Source organism: Schistocerca serialis, chromosome 5 (genome assembly GCF_023864345.2).
Source record: "Schistocerca serialis cubense isolate TAMUIC-IGC-003099 chromosome 5, iqSchSeri2.2, whole genome shotgun sequence".
NCBI lineage: Eukaryota > Metazoa > Arthropoda > Insecta > Orthoptera > Acrididae > Schistocerca > Schistocerca serialis.
This window is the reverse complement of record NC_064642.1, coordinates 561155841-561176671: the sequence shown is the minus strand read 5'-3', so window position 1 is coordinate 561176671 and position 20831 is coordinate 561155841. Positions and strand designations below refer to the sequence as shown.

At 43.9% G+C, this 20831-nt stretch overlaps 1 protein-coding gene across 7 annotated transcripts in view; it reads left to right on the top strand.

The window, feature by feature from the left end:
• Window positions 1-20831, top strand: part of LOC126480967 (myosin heavy chain 95F) — a 390816-nt gene that overhangs the window by 147883 nt on the left and 222102 nt on the right. The window contains exon 1 of one of the 7 annotated variants that reach the window (XM_050104399.1): window positions 16668-16689. The exons of the other annotated variants lie outside the window; for them this stretch is intronic. The gene's annotated coding sequence lies outside the window, so the exon portion shown is untranslated. Of the gene's footprint in view, window positions 1-16667; window positions 16690-20831 lie in introns of those variants that run through there. 7 annotated transcript variants of the gene reach the window in all.

Here is a 20831-nt window from a genome sequence, read left to right as displayed (position 1 = left end):
ACTGACCCCAAACCACCGCCATTTGCAACCTCACTGGTGTCAAGCGAGAACAACTGGAGGGAGGGTGGAGGTTGTTGTATTTTCTGCTGAAAACTGGTTCTGCCTCAGTGCCAGTGATGGGCGTGTATTGGTTAGAAAGAGGCCAGTTGAAGTCCTGCAACCAACCTGTTTGCGTGCTAGATACACTGGACCTGCACCTGGAGTTACGGCCTGGAGCGTGATTTCGTATGACAGCTTTCCGTCAATGTAGTGATTCGATCTGTTGTGCCGTATTCATGAACAGCATTCCAGAGGTTTATTCAAAAATGGTTCAAATGGCTCTAAGCACTATGGGACTTAACATCTGAGGTTATCAGTCCCTTAGACTTAGATCTACTTAAACCTAACTAACCTAAGGACATCACACACATCCATGCCCGAGGCAGGATTCGAACCTGCGACCGTAGCAGCCGCGTGGTTGCGGACTGAAACGCCTAGAATCGCTCGGCCACCTCGGCCGGCCCAGAGGTTTGTTTTCCAACAGGATAACGCTCGCCCACATACCACCGTCGTAACCCAGGATGCTCTAAAGAGTGTCGACGTGTTGCCTTGGCCTGCTCGATCACCAGATCTGTCGCAATTGAGCACAAATGGGACATCATAGAACAACAACTCCAGCGCTATTCATTAACCGTCCCTGTATTGGCCGACCAAGTGCAACAGACATGAAACTCCATCCCACAAGCCGATTTCCGGCACCTGTACAACACAATGCATTCACATTTGCATGCTTGCATTTAACGTTCTGGCGGTTACACCACTTATTAATGTACCAGCGTTTCATATTTGTAGTTGCTTATCTCTTTCTTTGTTTTTTTTTTTTTTTTGTGTGTGTTGCGATTTTTTCCCATCAGTGTGTTTCCACCTGGTCACTTCAGATTTCCGCTAACCTTCTGTTTCCCTGCCTGGTTTCACGTGGCTGTCGGGACCACTTTCTTCCCGGATTCTTCTCAGCGCTCTCTCTCTCTCTCTCTCTCTCTCTCTCTCTCTCTCTCTCTCTCTCTCTCTCTTCCTCTTCTCCTTCATGATTTCGACGCCGGCTACATGTTAAGTTAGAGGTGGTAAATTGGTCAGCATATTGGACTCACGTTCGGGGGACGACCGTTCAAACTGTGCCCGACCCTCCACATTCAGGTTTTCCATGATTTTCCTAAATCTCTCCAGTCAAATGCCGGGATGGTTCCTCTGAAAGGGCATTGCAGATTTCCGTCCCCATCCTTGAAATAATCCGAGCTTGAGCTCCGCCTCTAATGACCTCTTTGTCGACTGGACGTTAACCCCTAATCTTCCTTTATTTCTCTTCGAATTTAATTTCTGTGCAGTAGTTACGACAGTCTTTAACATATCATTTGTTGGTCACGGCCGTCGGTTAATCCCGGTCGCTGTTGCGAACCCTGCAACCGGTTTCTCAGTGGGCCTTCCAAGCCTATTCAACTTGGACATAATAGGCAGATCTTCCCTTAATCCCCCTAAATATGCCGTTTTCAAATGCGATTGATTTCCGTAGGGTAGACGGTGTTTCCTCATACTCTTCTCAGAGGGCTGTAAGCAAGCAGCACCTTGCAGCAACCACTGTGAGCGTTAGCAGGAAATAGCTAATCGAAGTGCCTACGTTCCGCACTGGCCTACATTGGCCGAAAGATCTGCATGTCAAAACAATGTCGTGGAGCGTTTTTCGGAGTCGTCCAGCAGCCCTCGTCAGAATTACGAATCTAGGTTTGTTCTCTCTTGGGCGGAGGAATTGTTGCGGAGCCTATCTAGGAAGCTGGGAGTCGGTGAACAGTGAAGTGATTCTCCTCGTACGTAGTGTTTCAAAAGAGTTCGAGAGAGCGTTCCCGTGCTCTGATGTGCGTACTGGTTCAATCGTTAGCCTGTTTTCAAGGCGGTTGTTGCTGTCTAGTGGGTGTGAACTTAATCCGTAGGGAGAGGCTGCGTAGCAGCCTATGGAGACATCAGCTGGCTGGAAGTGTTTAACGAATGAAACGGACATGGCGGCTCGCGGCTACAGATGAGAAGGAAAGTTTGCACGTTCTCTCTCTCTCTCTCTCTCTCCCCCTTCTTCCTTCCTCATGATGCATTCCAACTTTGTCATTGCAGTAGTTATGACAAACGTGTATTACAACCCAAGTCGATCTGTGCAGGATTCGCTTAATTGCTAGCATTGCTACACGTTTAGCATGAGACATGTCATTATATCAGATAAAAAAATTCCTGGACACATTTAAGTACAGCCATTCGCTTCATCTGTCTGGACAATATAGGTGTATGTTAGCCGCACAGTGCTCATGTTGGCAGTGCCAGAGATAAAATATTTAATTCACTTGTCAAGAAAGGTTTTATCCGACGACATATCTGGAAAGATAAGCCATGTGAAGGCATTTGTGTTATCAGCCAATGGTAAGTAATGCTGACGACGTCTTTCCGAGAATCTAAAAGCTGAGTCTCCACCTATGCACGTTCACAGTACGTTGCAGGAGGAACAGTAAGAAATATAAGCTGAACATAGAAAGTTTGTAAACTTGTCTACAGCCTTTCATGAGTGTAGAGTTACTGCTCTTTTAATGTTGCGTACGAATCCAGTTAGATGGCGTGGTTGAGATTGTGGACCCGTATTTGGTGACCGGGTGAGGTGGCGCAATGGTAACAAATGGCTCTGAGCACTATGGGACTTAACATCTATGGTCATCAGTCCCCTAGAATTTAGAAGTACTTAAACCTAACTAACCTAAGGACATCACACAACATCCAGTCATCACGAGGCAGAGAAAATCCCTGACCCCCGCCGGGAATCGAACCCGGGAACCCAGGCGCGGGGTCATTGGTAACACGGTTGATTCATTTTCCAGAGGACTGTTGTCAAAACCTCAGTCCGGACTAGATGTTTTAAGTTTTTCTTGATTTCCCTGAATCATTTAAGACAATTGTGGGGACCTTCCTTCTGTAGGTCATGGACGGTTCCCTTCCCATCCTTCTTCAGTCGCAGTTTGTGTTCCGTCTATAATGACCTCATCATAAATTGAACGTTAACTCTACTTTTTCTTCCCTTCGTATTTGAAATATAAAAATCAGGATAGTTGTTCAGTTAGACCCAATTATTTCGCATCTTTCCACTATTATGCTAGCGCCACGACTTCAGTGACCCCGACGCTGACGGCAATTTAAACTATAACCATTAATCTATTTCATAAAGTAACTAATTAAATACAGCTGTGATCAGGCGTTGAGGACTACACGATTGCTTCTGAGGCGTGGCTGAGGCGTTGTTGGACGGCAGTGTACATGGTCGTGTGGTCGGCACAGGATTTACGTTGGATCTGGAAACCGGAACGACGACTACTTTGTCCTTCAGTCGTCGCCTAAGGTTGTGTCGATCCATTAGAGGTGGCACTGGAGATCAAACTTGGGGAATCAATGGGCAGCCAGACAAGCTGAGGGCTGTGATAAAACTCGTGTACGTTATTCTTGAACACCCCTACTGTGTACAGGCGTGACTGTAAGAGGAACACGTGATGGACTCTTTAAACTCTGATACGCGGTTGTTCTTCCGGAGTTTCAGAAGACGACTGTGCGAAAACAAGACATACAGAAAACAGATAGCAGTGAATAGAACAACACTCCATGTTTTTAATTCACATTACAGATGTTCATTGTGGGCAATGTCTGTGACACGGTAAACGTCAATACGAATGTCAGACTCTTGCCATACATGTCCTAAGAAGTTACGGTCAGTATCAGCTAATGCATTAATTCTCCTTCCATATCACTCTTCCAAATTTACTGGCGGTGGAGGCACAAACACACTGTATTTGACAACTTAACAAAAAGAAATCACGTGGATATAACTCAGGTGACCATGCGGCTCACTGAAGAAGAGGAGAATCATGATGGGGAGCATGTCCAACCTAATGTTGAGACAGCTGAGGTAATCTCGTACGTCTGAAAGAAAGTGTGGTGGTGTACCTTATTCTTGCAAAATGAAGTATCCACTGTCTTGCTTAAATGTGCAATAAGCCATTGCTGCAGCATGTCCATGTACACAAAACCAGCTACAGTTTCCTCCGCAAATAAAAATTGTCCATAAACTTTCGAGGAGAACATGCACAAAAGACGTTAACTTTAGGTGCATGACGCCTGTGTTCCACAGTCTTCTGTGGATGCTCTATGCCCCAAACACGTGTATTATGACGATTCACCTTTCCAAACAAATGGAACATGGCAGCGTCACTGAAAACCTACTTCTGCGAGAAACCGTCTGCCTCCAGTAGTCGCTGCAAGTCATTGCAAAATTCAGAATGGGGTTAGTTGTCGCAAGTTGTCAGTGCGTGTAAAAACTGCAGCCAATATTGTTTTACACGGAAACGTTTACGTAAAAGTGCCACATAGCTGACTTTGGTATTTACAGTTCTCTCGTTGCACATGGTATCGATTTCTTGGGGCTCCTTGACAGTTGATAACCGCCCACGCTCCGTCTTCTTCACTGATGGACCCAGCCGCTCTGCATTCTTCGCAGTACATACGCAGCTAGTCTCACGGAATGTGTTGTACCACGTGTGGGTTCTTTCTTTCAGTTAGTTTCACCCACGGATCGTTACGTGTGCCGGAGCTTTTAACTGGTGTTTGGTATAAAATCGTTGCTTCCCGTCGCTACTGATTCGCATTTAGCGGACTCTTAGGACACAAAACGCACGCATCGCACCAATACACGCCATGTTTTCACACGGCTGCCCCTCAGCGGTGCGCTCTGCAACTTAGCCAAGGCGCGTGTTACGAATCGAAGCTTGGTTAGTGATATGTGTCATTTTTCTGTATGCACTGTAATTTTCGCGCAGTCTTCTTCTGGAACGTCGGATTCTTAGGAATATCCCTTTACGTGTCGAGCAGGTCATTGACTTTGATAGCCGAGACACCCAAAAATTTACGCAGTCTTACATACGCTAGGCTTACATACTTTTTCACTGGGACAGAATCATTCCTGCTGGAAATTAAAATTATTTCCAGCCCTCTGATTTCAATCAATGTTTTTAGGAGCTGACTGCCAGGCAAATGCCAGCACAGGCAACTACCCTTCAAATTTCCAAAATGAATCTTTCACTCTGCAGCGGAGAGTTTCAAAAATTCCTGACAAATTAAAAACTGTGTAATTAACGGGGACTCGAATCTGAAACCTTGCCTTTCGCGGGTGCTGCTCTTATCGACTGAGCCAGCCAGGCTCGTCCCACGACCCACATTCCTGATACAAGGCAAGGTTCCGGGCTCTAAATCCAATTCGGCAACAGTTTTGATCTGCGAGGAACTTTCACCCTCCAAATAATCCCAGTTGGAAGTTCATCGTCCCTACTGACAGCCAACGGTCAGGTCACTGAAAAGAACTGAGTTCTCCTATGGATCAGTTCCCTAAACAACATTTTCTGCCCGCTTGCGTGGGAAATGAAAGCTCTGAAACAAAATAAAGGTGAATAAATGTTCATTATCAGGGTTGATGATTTATCCGATGGGCGTCATAGAAGAAACAGCCACAAAATGAATTACATTACACTTGGTTCATAAAATCATGGAAATAAAATTGTGGATACTTGAAACTTCGTGGCCGGTTAAAACATTGTGCCGGACCGAGACTCGAACTCGGGACCTTTGTCTTTCGCGGGCAAGTGCTCTACCAAGAGAGCTACCAGGAGAGCTCCTGTAAAGTTTGGAAGGTAGGAGGCGAGGTACTGGCAGAAGTAAAGCTGTGAGGACGGGGCGTGAGTCGTGCTTGGGTAGCTCGGTAGAGCACTTGCTCCGGCACACAGCTTCAACCTGCCAGGATGTTTCGTATCAGCGCACACTCCGCTGCAGAGTGAAAATCTCATTGTGGATACTTGCCTAAATTCCAAATTAGAAACTTCATAAACTACAGTGTTTTGTGGATAGTGTCAGTTTTATCTTTGTGAGTGCTTTGTGTCTATGATAAACGCCATCTCGCTGCCTTAGTTCGGTTTCACTTTGATCTGTAGGTACATGCGCAGGCAGCTGTGAAGAGAAAGACATCATATGAAATAAATTAAGAATGTAAGATAGTTGTATTATTGAAGCAGCTGTGGCTGAATGTTGAAACTGTGTCTCTACTTGAATATTTATTTATATGATTGCCGACAGTGGAATGTGTTTCATATGTTCAGTTTGCCCTAATTATTTAAAAAATTAAACTTGTTAGTTGACCTGAAGGTTTCTGCCGTTTTATCATCGAAAGATTTCTGCATGAATTCACTCCATTTATTCATTTGCTCCTCAGACTCTTTATTGCCAGTTTTCTGTTTAAGAATCTCCGTGAATCTTCATTTAATTACTAACATTATAAACCGTACATGATTTGTGATGAAGTATGCTGTGGAAGTCTTTTCTGTCTTACATATCATCTCTAGTTTCTTCGCCGCGCGGGGTAGCCAGGCGGTCTCAGGCGCCTTGTCACGGTTCCCGCGGCTGCCCCATCGGAGGTTAGAGTCCTCCCTCGGACATGGGTGTATGTGTTGTCCTTAGCGTAAGTTAGTTTAAGTTAGATTAAGTAGTACGTAGGCCTAGAGACTGATGACCTCAGCTGTTTGGTCCCATAAGATCTTACCACAAATTTTCATATTCCTAGTTTCTTCTAATCAGTTAATCTTTACCTTCTGAGCTGATTATCGTACCAAGACTTTCGGCCTACCTGACGTCTGTTCTATAAATACGTCGCATGTTGTATGTGGAGAGCTGCATCAAATCAGTGTTCGGACTGAGAACAACATTATTATTGTTATTTCTTTCGTTTCTCAGACATTATGTCTGGTAAAGAAAAGAAATAACAATAATAATGTTATTATTATTATTCTATGTTAATTTTTTCTTTTATTTTATTACACAGAGACGCATTCCGAGCTTGTTTCACCCATTTCCAGGCGTTTCTCGCACAAAAATTGAAAGGTTTTCAGAAATACATTATCGCTATAGCTGGCATATATGTCGCGAGAGTTGAGCAACAGTGTTGATATTTTAAAGTATTTCATGTTCCATATTTACAAATTGAATTTACTGCTTTTGCATTTGCCGTGTTTACCAATAATTTTGTGTGCCATTTTTTGTCTCAGTTGCACGTTTTTTTACGGTGAGACTATCGATCATACTTGATCTTCTTCAGATCCCCATCGTGCGTATGCAGATGCTATAAGTCATCTTCTTTTGGGTACATTCTCCATTCCCTCTCCGCTCGACATTATGTCCCTCTAGCAGTAATTTGCACATCGCCGACCTACTTACTGTAACACTTTGCTTCCTCGTTTTGTCACTTTGTCGTTCAGCACTTTCAATCCTTTCTCCTCTTCATTTTCAGTAACTTTAAGGACGTTAACAGGAAGCTGTCACAGCTGCTAACGAAGGCATTTTCTGCAATCACTTTCCATGCTTGCAATGCAGGATAGCAACTTGTATTGCTTTGACTGTACCTAGTTACGTCACCAAGCTACTTACAGCTTCCGGAGGACATACGGTTCGCTTAGTCGAGAGATAAACTCATTGGCGAATTTGCAAAGCGATATGATGCAGTGTTTCATTGTAGTGTAGCGAAGTTGTGAAGTAATGTTTCCGTGTAGTGTAGCGCTGCCAGCAGGAAATGCAAGTAAGAAAAGTCTTGGACTATTAAAGAAGCAATATTGTGAAATACAATCAGTGACGGACGGTACACTGTAGTCGAGACAGCATGAGACCCCTGACAGCTCGCAGCACTGTTGTCAGCTTTCAACAGCGAAGCGCTAATGGATGCAGGCGCAAAGTAGGGCTATTGATAAGATATCGACAGACCGATATTTTTTCAAAGAATGTCGATCTACATCGGCGATATTTCACCACGATATATCGATATCAAGACGGCAATGTCGAGTGACGATATTTTTATTTTATATTATATTTTTTCATAATTTTTGGAAAATATTTGAAGTTTTTCTTCTGAAAATGTAGTAGAACCTGCCTTTTCTTTCACTGTGCGAAGGAGTCTTACTGCTTCTTGAGCTTTCATCACTTTGGCTGTGTGAAGCAAGTATATGTGGCACAAAAGGAGAAGTCCGATTGCACTGGGGGGGGGGGGGGGGGGGTGAATGGAATAACCAGGTTTCCGATGTGAAGAAATAGCATACCAGTAGCGTTAAAAAACAATTTTTAACGCTACTAGTGTGCTATTTCTTCAAATTGGCATCCTTCAAAAACAGTTGCTAAAAATAATGAACAAAAATGCAAATGGCAGTACTGGTCTTTGGGGTGGGCAGAGATGTGTGAGGGCAAATGCTGACGTAATCGGGACTCGGACCCACCAACAGTAACTGCGACGTTTAGCTCCACCATGGAATTTTGACACTATAACTGCTACGTCATTGGCGTTGGCAGAAATGAAAAAAATGGGGAAGACGACATCAAGCGTTCCGAACAAATCCGCTATATCGCAAAATCGAAGGGCGGACCGATCAGACATCTTTTATTGTGCCACTTGCACACAGTTACCACTGTAAGTAAAGTGGCTATCGCCAAGCGTGAATGTGCATCGTTTTCCTTTCAATACTTGCCCTAAGGGAGAGAGGAAGGCTGCTAGCTTGTTGATGTACAGAATACCTTATAATAAATCAATACTTAAATGTACAGCTCCAAAACTGGCAGTATATTTAGAACGTGCAGCCGATATTTTATCAGGCATGTACGTCGATATTTTTCCCGCCGATATACCGATACCTTTCTCTATATATCGAGTGCCCATGATATTACAGTTTTAAATATCGATATCTCGGATACCGAATATTTTTAAAAATATCAACAGTCCTAGCGTAAACAGTAGCCGTCTACAGAGCTGTGACAATGCTAAGGCGTTGTCATAGGAAGTTTACAAAATCGCGTTACATTGGTTGAGGTAGGCGCGCGAAGCTGCCGCGCGCATTTCACTGCAACTTCCGGGGAACAACTTACGCCGACTCATCTACAAAATCTTACAACAACAAATGATTTCCAGTGGCATTCACTTTCTCGCCATAATCTCACCGCGCATCTTCCGCAAAGCTATTAACGGAACATTCCGTTATTTCGGGTTAGTTGTACTACAATAAAATAATTAATATTTCGTATTAGCGACTAGCCCCGTCTTCGCATGGCTAAGTCCCTACGCCCGGAAAACTTGTCTGGCGCAGCTGTAATAAATTATATCCACACACTTTCCTCATGAAACATCCACCTCTTAGTGCAGAATACCAAAACCTTTCAGACAAACAGAAGCTAAACGATGTCAAAGTTAGCTTGAGGAGGGCTATGCGTGAAGCGTCCAGTGAATTCGAAAGTAAAATTCTGTGTACCGACTTGACAGAAAATCCTAGGAAGTTCTGGTCTTACGTTAAATCAGTAAGTGGATCGAAACAGCATATCCAGACACTCTGGGATGATAATGGCATTGAGACAGAGGATGACACGCGTAAAGCTGAAATACTAAACACCTTTTTCCAAAACTGTGTCACCGAGGAAGACCGCACTGCAGTTCCTTCTCTAAATCCTCTCACAAACGAAAAAATGGCTGACATCGAAATAAGTGTCCAAGGAATAGAAAAGCAACTGAAATCACTCAACAGAGGAAAGTCCACTGGATCTGACGGGATACCAATTCGATTCTACACAGAGTTCGCGAAAGAACTTGCCCCCTTCTAACAGCCATGTACCGCAAGCCTCTAGAGGAACGGAAGGTTCCAAAAGATTGGAAAAGAGCACAGGTAGTTCCAGTTTTCAAGAAGGGTCGTCGAGCAGATGCGCAAAACTATAGGCCTATATCCCTGACATCGATCTGTTGAAGAATTTTAGAACATGTTTCTTGTTTGCGTATCATGTCATTTCTGGAAACCAATAATCTACTCTGTGGGAATCAACATGGATTCCGGAAACAGCGATCGTGTGAGACCCAACTCGCTTTATTTGTTCATGAGACCCAGAAAATATTAGATACAGGCTCCCAGGTAGATGGCATTTTCCTTGACTTTCGGAAGGCGTTCGATACAGTTCCGCACTGTCGCCTGATAAACAGAGTAAGAGCCTGCGGAATATCAGACCAGCTGTGTGGCTGGATTGAAGAGTTTTTAGCAAACAGAACACAGCATGTTGTTCTCAATGGAGCGACGTCTACAGACGTTAAAGTAACCTCTGGCGTGCTACAGGGGAGGGCTATGGGACCATTGCTTTTCACAAGATATATAAATGACCTAGTAGATAGTGTCGGAAGTCCCATGGGGCTTTTCGCGGATGATGCTGTAGTATACAGAGAAGTTGCAGCATTAGAAAATTCCAGCTAAATGCAATAAGATCTGTAGCGGATAGGCACTTGGTGCAGGGAGTGGCAATTGACCCTTAACATAGACAGATGTAATGTATTGCGAATACATAGAAAGAAGGATCCTTTATTGTATGGTAGCAGTTACTTCTGTAAAATATCTGGGAGTATGCGTACGGAACGATTTGAAGTGGAATGATCATATAAAATTAATTGTTGGTAAGGCGGGTACCAGGTTGAGATTCATTGGGAGAGTCCTTAGAAAATGTAGTCCATCAACAAAGGAGGTGGCTTACAAAACACTCGTTAGACCTACACTTGAGTATTGCTCATCAGTGTGGGATCCGTACCAGGTCGGGTTGACAGAGGGGAGAGAGAAGATCCAAAGAAGAGCGGCGCGTTTCGTCACAGGGTTATTTGGTAAGCGTGATAGCGTTACGGAGATGTTTAGCAAACTCAAGTGGCAGACTCTGCAAGAGAGGCGCTTTGCATCGCGGTGTAGCTTGCTGTCCAGGTTTCGAGAGGGTGCGTTTCTGGATAAGGTATCGAATATATTGCTTCCCCCTACTTATACCTTCCGAGGAGATCGTGAATAAAAAATTAGAGAGATTCGAGCTCGCACGGAGGCTTTCCGGCAGTCGTTCTTCCCGCGAACCATACGCGACTGAAACAGGAAAGGGAAGTAATGACAGTGGCACGTAAAGTGCCCTCCGCCGCATGGTTGGGTGGCTTGCGGAGTATAAATGTAGATGTAGATGTAAAATACCTACAGTAGTTCCTGAAATTAGCCTTCACAAAATAAAGAGAAAAACGCGGTGGAGGACTTCAAATTATAATATGAATCGAAGAAGGAGGTATGTATAGATTCCGGTAATAATAATTTCGTTTGGCTCAGTGGCCTGTAGACGTATTTCGAGTGGGCGCCACTTTGGTGACTTGCGTGTCCCTCATCTACACCAGTTATCCAACTGGAAAAAGAGGACTTAACAGTTGTACGTGGCATCCGAACCATGCGTCGATTCTGGCGAACCTTCACATCACTGAGAGGTGAACGCTAGGTTAAAATGCAGACTTAAAAGTCCGCAGTTCGAATGCGATTCCATCCCACCTACCTCTCTGTTTCCAGGCAGGCGCTTTACAGCCAAACCGCCAGGCTCGACAAAGAATCTGGTCAAGCTTCACTGCTCCCTGAAATTGAGACGGCTGTTTACTTTACCGCATTTCCCACCAGATACCGCCTCCTCTGTAGGTGAACAGCTCTTAGCTCCCACCATCGCCACGAGATGTAATTTCAAACACCAAATAAATACGGTACAGATAACAATACCTATATTACACACTCGTCGTTACTGTTGTTGATGTGGTCTTCAGTCCAAAAACTGGTTTGATGCAGCTCTTCATGGTTCTCTATCCTGTGCAAGCCTCTCCATCTCCGAGTGACTACTTCAACCTACTTCCTTCTGAATCTGCTCAGTGTATTTATTTCTTAGTCTCCCTCTAGGATTTTTACCCCCCACGCTTCCCTCCAGTACTAAATTGGTGATCTCTTGATGCCTCAGAATGTGACCTATCAACAGATCCCTTCGTCTAGTCAAGTTCTGCCACAAATACCACTTCTCCCCAATTCTATTCAATACCTCCTCATTATTTACGTTATCTACGCATCTAATCTTCAACTTTCTTCTGTGGCACCACATTTTTAAAAGATCCTATTCTTTTCTTGTCTAAACTGTTTATCGTCCGTGTTTCACTACCATACACGGCTACATTCCATACAAATACTTCGCCGGCCGCGGTGGTCTAGCGGTTCTAGGCGCTCAGTCCGGAACCGCTCGACTGCTACGGTCGCAGGTTCGAATCCTGCCTCGGACATGGATGTGTGTGATGTCCTTAGGTTAGTTAGGTTTAAGTAGTTCTAAGTTCTAGGGGACTGATGACCACAGATGTTAAGTCCCATAGTGCTCAGAGCCATTTGAACCATTTTTGAACAAATACTTTCAGAAAATACTTCCTGACAGTTAAATCTGTACTCGATATTAACAAATTTCTCTTCTTCAAAAATGCTTTCCTTGCCATCGCCATTCTACATTTTATATCCTACATTTTATATCCTCTCTCCTCTGACATTCATCAGTTATTTTGCTGTCCAAATAGCAAAACTCATCTGCTACTTTAAGCGTCTCATTTCCTAATCTAATTCCCTCAGCATCACCTTATTTAATTCGGCTACATTCCATTATCCTTGTTTTGTTTTTGTTGATGTTCATTTTGTATTCTCCTTTTAAGACACTGTCCATTTCGTTCAACTGCACTTCCAGGTCCTTCGCTGTCTCTTGACAGAATTACGATGTCATCGGCAAATCACAAGGTTTTCATTTCTTCTCCCTGGATTTTAATCCCTATTCCAAATTTTTCTTTTGTTTCCTTTACTGCTTGCTCAATATGCAGATTGACTAACATTCGGGATAGGCTACAACTCTGTCTCACTCCCTTTTCCTTCGACTCTTACAACTGCCATTTGGTTTCTGTACAAATTGTAAATAGCCTTTCGCTCCCTGTATTTGACTCTTGCCACCTTCAGAATTTGAAAGAGAATATTCCAGTCAACATTGTCAAACGCTTTTTCTAAATCTACGAATGCTATAACTGTAGGTTTGTCTTTCCTTAACCTCTCTCTTCTGAACAGAAGTCGTAGGGCCAGTATTGCCTCCCGTAATCCTACATTTCTACGGAATCCAAACTGATCTTCCTCGAGGTCGGCTTCTGCCATTTTTTCCATTCATCTATAATTATAAGTTATATATCCAAATATTCCCGGTGAATCAGTCTCTCTGTTAGTGAAAACTGAAAACCGTATCAATATCCCTACAGTAGTTTATGACGTTAGCCTTTACATAGATACCAAAACCGTGCCGGGGGACTTTGATTTATGTACTACATCATGTACATGTAGATGTACCTCTACATCAGTACTTCGCAAGCCATCCGACGGTGTGTGACGGAGAGTACTTCTGGCACCAATGTCTGATACGCTCTTCCCTGTTCCATTCGATAATGGTGCGTGGAAGAATGGTTGTCGGTAAACTTCTGTATTACCTCTGATATCTCGAATTTTCTTGGTGTGGTAATTTCACGAGACCTATGTGGGAGCAAGTAATGTCGTTCGACTATTCCCAGAACGTACTCTCTTGGAAGTTCAATAGTAAATCACTCCGTGACCAGAAAGCCTCTCTTGCAGCATCTGCCACTATAGTGTGTCGAGCATGTCTGCAAAGCCCTTGTGCCAAGGAAACGACCCTGTGAACAAACGCATTACTCTCTGTTGGATCTCTATCTCTTCTATTAGTCCTATCTGTAAGTGTTCCAGTCCGACGGGCAATACTCAAGAATCCATTGAACAAGTTTTTTGTAAACCCCTACTCTATTGGAAGAGTTACATTTCCTTAAGATTCTTCCTATGAATGTAAGTGTGGCATCTGATTTTTCCTACTTTTTATATTCCTCTTAAGATCGCTCTCAGTAGTTATTTCTAGATATTTTACGGTAGATACTGTTCTCCTTGAGGTACTCCGGAAATTACGTTTACATCTGTCGATTTTGTTCCGTTAAGAGCTCTCTTTGCAAGAAAGACTTGAATCCAATAGAAAATCTGGTACGAGACTCGGTAAGTTTCTACATTTTTTTTTTCGCTCATGCTGGAACACAGCGAGATGGATTTCGCAAAATCTCTGTTTGCGGAATACATGTGTAGACGTAGATATAATAGACTATTAGTAATGAAGTATAGGCTGTGCCGTCTTGTAATGTTTTGTGGTTTCTGATTGGGTGAGGAGAGGGAGCTATGACAGGTGGGTGGCTGGTTTCCTCTCACTACAACACAAAATGCCCAAATGGTTAAAATACACTTTATAACAGGAACCAATCGAGTACTTCAGTGATGTCCAATCTGAAGTTCTGTGGTTAATAGCAATCAAATAACATGTACTAATTCTTGCCCGTGTCCGCATCGCAACCATATACACTACTGCCCATTAAAATTGCTACATCAAGAAGAAATGCAGATGATAAACGGGTAATCATTGGACAGATATATTGTACTAGAACTGACATGTGATTACATTTTCACGCAATTTGGGTGCATAGATCTTGAGAAATCAGTACCCAGATCAACCACCTCTGGCCGTAATAACGGCCTTGATACGCCTGGGCACCGAGTCAAACAGAGCTTGGATGGCGTGTACAGGTACAGCTGCCCATACAGCTTCAACACGATACCACAGTTCATCAAGAGTAGTGACTGGCGTATTGTGACGAGCCATTTGCTCGACCACCATTGACCAGACGTTTTCAATTGGGGAGAGATATGAAGAATGTGCTGGCCAGGGCAGCAGCCGAACATTTTCTGTATCCAGAAACGCCCGTACAGGACCTGCAACATGCAGTCGTGCATTATCCTGCTGCATTGTAGGGTTTCGCAGGGATCGGATGAAGGGTAGAGCCACGGGTCGTAACACATCTGAAATGTAACGTCCACTGTCCACAGTGCTGTCAGTGCGAACAAGAGGTGACCGAGACGTGTAACCAATGGCACCCCATACCATCACGCCGGGTGATACGCCAGTATGGCGATGACGAATACACGCTTCCAATGTGCGTTCACCGCGATGTCGCCAAACACGGATGCGACCATCATGATGCTGTAAACAGAACCTGGATTCATCCGAAAAAATGACGTTTTGCCATTCGTGCACCCAGGTTCGTCGTTGAGTACACCATCGCAGGCGCTCCTGTCTGTGATGCAGCGTTAAGGGTAACCGCAGTCGTGGTGGTGGTGGTGGTGGTTAGTGTTTAACGTCCCGTCGACAACGAGGTCAATAGAGACGGAGCGCAAGCTCGGGTTAGGGAAGGATTGGGAAGGAAATCGGCCGTGCCCTTTCAAAGGAACCATCCCGGCATTTGCCTGAAACGATTTAGGGAACTCACGGAAAAACTATATCAGGATGGCTGGAGACGCGCAGCCATGGTCTCCGAGCTGATAGTCCATGCTGTTGTAAACGTCGTCGAACTGTTCGTGCAGATGGTTGTTGTCTTGCAAACGTCCCCATCTGTTGACTCAGGGATCGAGACGTGGCTGCACGATCCGTTACAGCCATGCGGATAAGATGCCTGTCTTCGCGACTGCTAGTGATACGAGGCCGTTGGGATCCAGCACGGCGTTCCGTATTACCCTCCTGAACCCACGGATTCCATATTCTGCTAACAGTCATTGGATATCGACCAACGCCAGCAGCAATGTCGCGATACGATAAACCGCAATCGCGATAGGCTACAATCCGACCTTTATGAAAGTCGGAAACGTGATGGTACCCATTTCTCCTCCTTACGCGAGGCATCACAACAACCTTTCACCAGGCAACGCCGGTCAACTGCTGTTTGTGTATGAGAAATCGGTTGGAAACTTTCCTCATGTCAGCACGTTGTAGGTGTCCCCACCGGCGCCAACCTTGTGTGAATGCTCTGAAAAGCTAATCATTTGCATATCACAGCATATTCTTCCTGTGGGTTACAGTTCGCGTCTGTAGCACGTCATGTTCGTGGTGTAGCAATTTTAATGGCCAGTAATGTACAATGACTAACGCTCCCTCATATCTAACTAAGATGTGAGGCGATGACTATCACTGTTGAAGATTAGAGAACAGTGCGACGTATTGCGTAGCAATGCGAACTCAGTCCGGATGCGACGTACGAAGGTACTGTGATTGAGCGATTGAAAGCTCGGTAGGCGGCGGCGGCCTATATGCACGCTGCCAGGGGGCGTTATCGGCGCGTAGCCTGCGAACGTGTCTTGGTCTTCCCTTATCATAGGCGCCCCTAGTTTAGCGATTGCTGTACAGTGTTTCCTACTGTCGACCGGTGTGCTGGCGAAGGCATATGCCAGCACAAAGTAGAAATAAATATAGGAAACGTTCCTCCAGCCTGACAAAGCGTCTGGACCGAAGGTGAGAGTAAGAGACGAGCGCAGCAGTAGCACGCGATGAGAGGGAGGGAGGGGAGGGGGTTGTAGGCGGATGACGCGGCGGGGACCTCCCATTGTCTCGGCGAATGCCGGCGCCTGGGAAGCGACGCTGAGGTGGGAGAGGAGAGCTGTGCAGGCTGTGTGACGGGACGGCACAGATATCCGCCAAGTTGACGGCGGAGAAAGCGGACGAGCGGACCGCTAAACGCCGCCAGATTCCGCACGCTTCGCGGTGGACCGCCGAGTCTCGGACGCGAACTTCTCTCTGCTACCAGCTGCCGGCTCAGTAGACTGAGGCGACGAGACACACACCACACGATTCTCGCTTAACACTGAGGTGAGTGACGGAACTCGATGTGACACAGAGTGCTCTTCCCGTTACATCAAGTCGACTGTAGTTCAGGTTGAACTACCATCTACCCTGGCAGGCTGGTTAAAACTCAAACTTTGCTCCCGGCGCCCTTGTTAGAATAGTACTGAATATTCGCACAGCAGCGCAAAATCAATATTCTGGAAGCGGATATAACATAACCACTTGTTGGGCTGTGTTGGATAACACTCAACTGAGATTCTTGATATTAAAGATAGGGCGTATCTCTTCGCTGCAGTTATCTTTACCTGTAAGAAAGTTTTTCAGGACTTGCGTGTCTTCAGTAATCAGTTCTACGAAATGATGTGACCGAAACAGCTAGTTACTTTAGAACTGTTATTTATTTGCATCATAGATTGACACAGGTTTCGTAGCTGAATGATGAGAGAACACTGCCTACCTCCGGCTAGTGACGCCGTTTCTTATATATTCTTTTTTAAAAAGATCACGCCGCCATTTGACTGTTTTATTGTTTATTTAAGTACAACCCGGGTTTCGGCCTTTTATGCCATGTTCAAGTATTTCCTAAAAGCAAAATTGCATACAACAAGATCACGTAAAATTTCGAAAGATGTAAAATGTCTTAAACAATCAATGTAAATTGGTGCATAATTACGAAATATGTACTTACATTTTATGTCTTTAACATATATTGCAGAACACTTAACATGTTGTCAAGCTCCCCATGAAATGCCTGATGTAAAATCACCATCTTTTAACAGATCAGTAAATAATCGTGGGAGTACGTCACATTTAGTGAAAACAGTCTTACGTTGGTAAATAAAAGATGAGCACGTGTCCTTAAAACGTAATGACAGTGAAATCAAAGAGTCTGGACAATAGAACGGCTGAATATTAAAATGACAAAGTGTCATAGATATATGAGTGTTAACGTTAAATGTGAGAATAATGGCACTCTGTGTACAAGCACTGCTTAGAGTGTTAATTTCGGATATACAATTAAAAGTTGAATAGTTTTACAGCAAAAGTTACGGTGTTTGTATTTATAAATCATGATAGTTACTTACGAAAAACAAACTTCCCGAAATGAAACAGTTATCATTCCAAAATATTTAAGATAACTTTTTACAACAATACTTAAGTTACAAAATGTAATAACTTTTTAGTTAGAGAATGGACTTTGTTGCTAAAATATTTCCTAGGGCTTTTCATTAAGCTGTATACTAATTACTAATTGGTTTCGTGTATACATTTTATAAATATGACTTTCGTTATTTGTTTATACTTTCTCAACATACTTTCGAAAAAAATTGTATTTCACCGTATTTTAATTATAGATCATAATAATTACGTTGTAACTATGTGGACAAAGCTAAATCAGCCACTCGGCACGATTGCAATATGTGCTAATAGAGTTTTCCTGCTTCGCGTATACATTGCGAAGCGGTATCGAACAGTTGAGCTGGCCGGTAATCGTGGTTTTCTTTAAGAATCGGCCCATTATGCTACTTTACATGGAAGATTCGTAAGAAATGTACTTATTTATTGCCAGAACGTATGTGCGTATTTTATATTACGAATAATGTCTCTGTCTCAGGGGAAAGCAACCTAAACGATAACATAAATAGCTCATAGTGGCCACCGTCAACTATAATGTAAGTCATGAATGGTTTCCGTGGGTTAGACCAGTCTTCAGGTGGTTGCATGCACCCTTATCGTGGATTATCTAGCTTCTAACGTTTCCAAAATGTTATATGTTAACGAATACCATATTAATTCTCTTGTTTACCAGGACTGGTTGTGAAAAGTATAAATATTTTTTAAATCACATAACAATTAACTGTTACAAATTTTGCTTGATTCTGCCTATTTGTTTACGATATAGCTTAAATGTAAATAATGGGCGCCCCAGTAGGAATGGTCAGCATTGAGGAATATGACGCGAAAGATCAATCGAAACAAAAAAGTCTAGTAAATTTGGGTCTTAAAATGCATAACTTAACGAGCTATGAGCACTTCTTCATCTGCGCTACTGTGAAACACATCTCTTCTACTGAACAAGTGCTTATAGTTCTTAAGGTATGTAGATTAGATCCCATGTTTACGGGACTATTTTTTGTTGTTTTGGTTCGTACTACCTCGTCCCAAAACATGGAAAGCAAAGAGCTTTCAGCAGAACAAATTGTTTCAGCGCATCGAAGATGAAGAAGTGCTTATAGCTCTTAAGGTATACATGTTAGAGCCCATCTTTAACTTCTTTTTTTTTTTGCTTTGAATGCCTGAATATTGACCATTCCTTCTGAGACACCCTGTATACAGTAGACTCCGCAAGCCACCATACAGTGAATAGCGGAATGTAAGAAAGCTATTTATAAATTAACCTCCGAAGAGCTATTAAAAATACGCAAATGCTTGTAGCTTACTGGTGGTAGCGTGCTTGGAAAAGGGGACCATGAAGGTCACATCACGTTGCGTCAGCCTGCTCACTGTGTTTCGTTAGCATGTAAGCTGCAAGCGGCTGAAATGGACGGTGTTAATGTGCCTACCGGCAGTTGCGAGGTACACTGTGTTATTCACTTTCAGCTAGCATGTGGAGTTAGTGCCGCCGAGATTCATCGTCGATTGTGTCGTGTGTATGGGGATGGGGATATGAGTGGTGGGTGTTCTGGGGGAGTGGTGCAGGGGACTCAACTCATGTCGCACACATGAGGAAGACATTCAAATGTGACTGATTAACTTGTGCAACACGTTAGTGAAATTAGCTTTCAAAAAATGTGCCTCAAATTTCAGAGACAGCCCTCTTTAACATTGCTGTAGAGAGGCTAGGTGACCATAAGGTTTGTGCATGATGGGTACGAAACTGTGTAACCAGTGTTCACAAAACTGAAGAAATGGGTTCGGCCTTGACATTCCATCAGCACTACAGTGAGGAATGGGAGGTATTTCTGAACAGTATCCTGACTTGTGACGATACATGGTGTAGTATGTGGACTCTGAAGCTAAGGAACAGTCCAAACAGTGGATGTACACTCACTGAGCCCGCATCTCGTGGTCGTACGGTAGCGTTCTCGCTTCCCACGCCCGGGTTCCCGGGTTCGATTCCCGGCGGGGTCAGGGATTTTCTCTGCCTCGTGATGGCTGGGTGTTGTGTGCTGTCCTTAGGTTAGTTAGGTTTAAGTAGTTCTAAGTTCTAGGGGACTGATGACCATAGATGTTAAGTCCCATAGTGCTCAGAGCCATTTGAACACTCACTGCCCCAACAAACCGAAAGCATTCAAGCAGACGCTGGCAAACCGCAAAATGACGGTTTTCCCAAATCGTTTAAGGCAAACGCATGGATCGTTCCTTTGGAAACGGCATGGCCGATTTTCTTCCTCATACTTGCCTCTTCAGAGCCTGTGCCCGTGGCAAATGACTTCGTCGTCGTATATTCCTGTAGCTTTTCAGGAGTATCCCTCCACTTGAGAGCTGTGTACTCTACAGCTACTTTACATCGTTTATCAAGAGGTAACGGTTGTCTCTGTCATTAACTAAACTCGAATAGCTCTTGTTGTTAGGGAACATTTTAGTGACATCGGCAACCACCTGTTGTGACTGGGGCCACGCTTCCGATGGCTGGTCACGCCATACGTTCCACGAATTTCTCTGCTACGTCACTGCACAACACAACTTACACACGTTCAGAAATGAGCGTTGGAACGTTACACCACTGCAGACGCCTAGCGGCCCATGCGCAATGCGCGTGCGGCCCAATCACAGGCTAGGCAATTCTTCTGTTGGGAATCATAAATAGTGTTAATTTTCGTAAGCCTTAACGTAGTTTTCTTGTGAATGTCGTGAGTACATTATAGAATGTTCTCGGCTGGGCTCGTGTTCTGCAGTACATTAATGGAAATATTTCTAAAAACTATGATGCAAGTAATGGTAATGTGAAGTCTTATCAAGGCTCAACACCAAGTAGAGCAGTGTTACTATCAGAAGGTTCAGCAGACTCTGAAAGTATTCGTTACTGATCTAAAAGCCATTCAGTCCCTAATGCAAGTCTGGGTAAAATGTCAAATGTTGAGCTGTCATAGGAGATGCTTTGGGCTCGAGAAACTGAATAGTCGTGCTCGAATTTCCATCGATTGAAATTCATCGTTTTTATC